Consider the following 4823-nt stretch of genomic DNA (forward strand, 5'->3'; position numbering starts at 1 on the left):
CTCCAACTTCAGAGCCAGCAAAGGCAAGTTGGGTGCTCACAGTGCACCACTCTTACCTCCTCCTTTGTCTTCCTCAGGTACTATGAAGGGCCCTTGTGATAAAATGGCCTCCCTGTATAAACTAGGGTACTCACCCTATGTTAAGGTCAGCTGATTAGCAATCTTAATTCCTTCTGCAACTTTAATTTCCCCTTGCTACATAAGATAACATCTTCACCATTTCCAGCATTAAGACATGGACTGTTGTTTTGATATGTGTGTGTCCTCTTCTGTATACCGCACAGTCTGATTCCAAAGCGGGTGCTCTTTACAATTTCACCCTACTGGTAGAATGCAAAAATGTTGTTCATTTATTATTTTGGGAAAGCTGGTTTGCAGATTTTTAGTTACATATAGTCCAAAGTGAATATCTCTTCAGGGAAAAATAATTTGAAATAATTAATGTGGTAATTTGACCTCAATGTTACTTTATTTGGAATTGTTGCTTTGTTGGTAGGTATCTAAGCATTAATTGTTCTCTGAGTATAATCCATTAAGTATATAGAGTTGGAGCCCTCACCAGTGAATAGAAAATTCTGGAGCAGGCAAGTCTTTCTGTGAGGAAGTGGCCTGTTTGTCCACCTGAGCAAGAGCAGCCATGCACAGCTGGATAATCAAGGCCCAACCTTGCACCTTCTCCTGGTCTGGCTGGACTGAGTGCCCTCCCTATTTCTTGCCTGGGACTTGCACCCAGCCTGTACGATACATTTAACCCTACAAATTTGTCCTCTCCCTCTGCCTCTACTTGCCACAAACCCACCTTTACTTACTGGTGTTGGCAGCTGGATTCTGTTTAAATAATAGACCTCCCCCCCAGTCCCCTCTGCCCCACTCCCCCATACACTCTTGCCTTTGATCAACCCTTATTAGGTCCTTCCGCTGATTTAGCTCACTACCTGACTGAGCGTTCAATGTCAACATGACATGTGCAGGCTCTTCTAAAAAAAAGTTTGGACAAAAAAGGAGAGCAATAACTTGGAGCTATAATTAAAGGGATGGGGATCTCCCTGGGTGTGTGTACCACCTGAAGAAAGGAGCCTGTGCAGAATGACAGTGAATCTGCAGAAAGATTGAAACTTTGAGATGCAGGATGGGATTAAATCAGGAGGGTAATTCTAAGAAAGACCAGAAAATCAATGTGGCTACAGGTATGGGAGGGGAGATTAGGGTTGAAACCAATGGAAAATATGCTGGAGGGACCAGAATTTCTCTAAAATAGGGGGAAAGATGATCTGCAGAGAGGGAAGGGAATGGGAGAAGGGAATGGGAAAACAAATATTTTTGTTTCAGCTATTTCTTGCTTGGTAACAAACCACCCCAAACTTAGTGGCTTAAAAGCTGCCATGTATGATTTATGATTCTGAAATCTGAGCTAGGCTCAGTTGGGCAGTTCTTCATATGGTGTCAGCTAGACAATCCAAGATGGTTCCTGCACTCCTGTATGTGGTGTCTCAGCTGGGATGTGGGATGCCTGGAACAGCTCGGGCTTCCTCCCAGCACAATGGTCTCAGGACTGTCAGACTTCCTTCATGGTCGCTGGCCACCAAGAGGGAGAAAGCAAAAAGCTGCTGAAAGGGCGGGGCCAGAACTGGCAGAGTGTCCCTTGCGTCTCGCTCTGTTGGTCAACACAAATGAAGAAGCCAGCCCAGACTTAAGGGGAAGGCAAAGAGATCGCACCTGTTGAAATCTTGAGCAGCAGGCACGTATAGGGAGGAAAGGAACTGAAAGCAGTGGTCTTTGAAGTCTCTCCATCACAATTCCTGAGGGTTTGAAGACCCACCTGAGGTTGGAAACTATCCGTTTTCTACTGCCAGCAGAACATATTACTACAAACTAAGTTGGCTTAACCCAACACAATTGATTCATTTACTTTGAAATAATGTATTCATTTCTGATCACACAATACAGGGAAGCAGCAGGGCAACGCCTGTATGGTGTGCGTGCCCAGTCTATGACTGTGAATGTGCAACCCCAGGCTCCCACTGCCCCCCCACCCAGCACTCTCCGACAGCTGCGGTGTATAGTACCCGACATGTGGGAAGCTGAAACAGATGCCTTGTTCCAATTAGTTTTCTAGCTTGCTCGTGCAAATACCAAAGCTAAAGTAACTGGTTGTCCTTAACTCTCCATTTTCTAAAACTCTCTTGTGAACTAGTATATCAGAGACGAATTTTGTCTGCGCAACTGTTAGAGCTGTTTGAAGTACATTTGAAATACATTTGCAGAAGACTGTTCTTTTTTAAACAGAAGCAGTGACCAAGGCCCCTTCTGTGCTTCAGCTCTCTAAGGCCCACGCTGCCTTGACACCTGGATGGCTGCCCCTGGATTCAAGGGAGGCCAGGCCAAGCATGAAGGATAAACAGTGTTTATCATGCTCAGGCCAGGAGTCCATGGGTCTTAATAAATACCTGCATGTGTTTATCAATTTTCTTCTTCATGGGTTTTTTGTTTTTTTTTGGTCTTGTTTCCATAGCCTCATGAGCTGGGTTTTTTCCTCCTGTTAATGGATCTTGGCTTTCTCCTTCCTCTTCTCTTCCACGGTGGCTGTCACCCCCGGTACACTCAGCCAACCTCCTAGCACCAGATAGGTAGGCCTACTTTCACCTAGGCCTCAGAGGCACAGACTCAAGAGCAGCAGAACTACCATCCACTTTTACTTGTCATAAGGTGACGGGATCCCGTCAAACACCTAGAGGTGGTGTAGGGCAGCCTGGATTCAAGTGGTCTCATGGGGCAGCACACCTGAACGGGCCTGCCCTTGTTTCTGTAGAAATTACCAGAAAGGTTGATGCCCTCCTAGTGCAGGAGTACCACCTTGCATTCAACAGTACCTCCTTGGTCACGATGTCTGCTGTGTGGCCAGGAGATGGCATTGGCCACCAAGCACTAGGATCTGCCCCCTGTCATTGTTGGCAGCCACAGAGGAATGCCACATGTTTATTGCCTTGAGGATCTGATTTCAGAAATCTAAAATGAGTCCTGTGGGACTAGAATCAAGGTGTCTGCAGTGCTGTGTTTCTTCTGGAGGATCCAGGGGAGAATTTGTATCCTTGCCTTTTCCAGCTCTCTAGAGGACACCTGTATTGTTTGGTTTCATGGCCTCTTCCTCCTTCTTCAAAGCTCATCACCCCATCTCTCTAGGTCTGTTCTTTTCCTTTGATCTTGACACTTGGGCTCACTTAGGTAATCGAGGATAACCTCTGAATATTGAGATCTTAATCACATCTGCAAAGTTCCTTTTTCCATGTAAGGTCACATATTCCCAGATTCTAGGGGGGAGGGATGTGAGTATCTTTGTGGAGGCCATTATTCTGTCTACAGAAACTTAACCTATGAATTACTGCCAGTAGATTAAGTTTTGAGATTTCTTCAATAGTGTGCAACTTCATAGCAGGGATGGTAGAGAAAGTAAATTGCTGAGTTACTACAAGTTTAGGGATTGGTAGGGTAGGGTTAAGATTTAGGACAAGAAGCTAAGTGAACGAAAGAGGCTGGTAGATGTTACTGAGTTGATTGATCAAGGGGCCTGGTAAGGAGGAAAGTAAACCCAGGAAGGGTTTGGCAGCTTAGGAGAAGAGTGAGATTTTTCTTCAACTTCTTAACTCTATTTCCTCTTTGATATGGCTTTTACATTTTATTAGCTTCCCCCTTGAAGGAGTTTCTGAGAGGCTGCAGTGAAAGCACTTTGATTTCCATTTCCTCTTTGTTGGTAACATCCAAAGATTGTTGTTTTCAGGTCATAGTAGCCAGTGTTTGAACTCACCGGTAATTTCTGTGGCAGGTCATTTAGGATGAGAGATTATGTGGTCCACTCAGTATAGATCTCACTGTGTCCCAAGAAGACGAGGGGGCATCACACAGGGGAACATAAATTCAGCTGCCTGATTCACAGTTTTTTTCCTGAATAAATAAAATTGTTTTTATCAGTCTTATGAGGAAATCCAGTGAAACAAGAACACTTTGGCACATGTTTTGTAAATCATAAAAAAATGAGTTTGCTGCTATTTTCCCACAGGTCTTGACCAAGATGGCTTTAAAGTACTCTTTAGCTTGACTGACTTTAAACAGGCTTCTTCCTGACTATAAGCGCCTGGATCTCCCTTTTCCAAGAGCATTTACTGTAGATAACTTGTTATTGTATATCCTTTACTCTGCCCCTTTCAGATGTAAATCTTTCAAACTGCCTCTTGCCAGTTTTACAACCCAGAAATGTCTTTCTCAAGGATCTGAAAGCCACCTGTTTTTTTTTTTTTAATTTTTATAAGATTTTATTTAATTATTTGTCAGAGAGTGAGAGTGAGAAAGAGAGCACAAGCAGGGAGAGCAAGTATAAAGTAACTTTTTCACTATGATCGAAGTCATGAACACCCATCTCACTGAGTTGAAACACAGCGATGCCCTCTGGATTGAGAGGACCTAACCACCAGGGGACCTGACAGGGTAGTGGGCACCAGAATCCCTGGACAGTTTATTCGATTGTCAAGCTCCACCCTCAGTTTCTGACTGAGTAGATCTGAGGTGGGGCCTGAGTATTTGCATTTACATTTCCCAGTGATCCTGACGCTGGTCCAGGGACTGCAGTTTGAGAAACATGCCCTGTACTTCATGGTGATCTCAAATAGAGGTGCCTTTCTTTGTTCTTAGGTCTTCGTGCCGTAGTCCTTCAGTACCAATACTCAGCTGTCCTTCTCCCACTTTTTTTGGTCAGCTGTCAGTACGTCTGTCCCTCACAGTCGTCTGACTCCTTTAGTTCCTTCTAAACTGCTTCTTCTCATTTCCTGCTG

General features: G+C 44.4%; 1 pseudogene; it reads right to left on the reverse strand.

The window, feature by feature from the left end:
* Positions 1-2414: 2414 nt before the first annotated feature.
* Positions 2415-2974, reverse strand: LOC121100679 (annotated as a pseudogene).
* Positions 2975-4823: the final 1849 nt, after the last annotated feature.

The sequence above is a fragment of the Ursus maritimus genome, unplaced genomic scaffold (genome assembly GCF_017311325.1).
Source record: "Ursus maritimus isolate PB19 unplaced genomic scaffold, ASM1731132v1 scaffold_5, whole genome shotgun sequence".
NCBI lineage: Eukaryota > Metazoa > Chordata > Mammalia > Carnivora > Ursidae > Ursus > Ursus maritimus.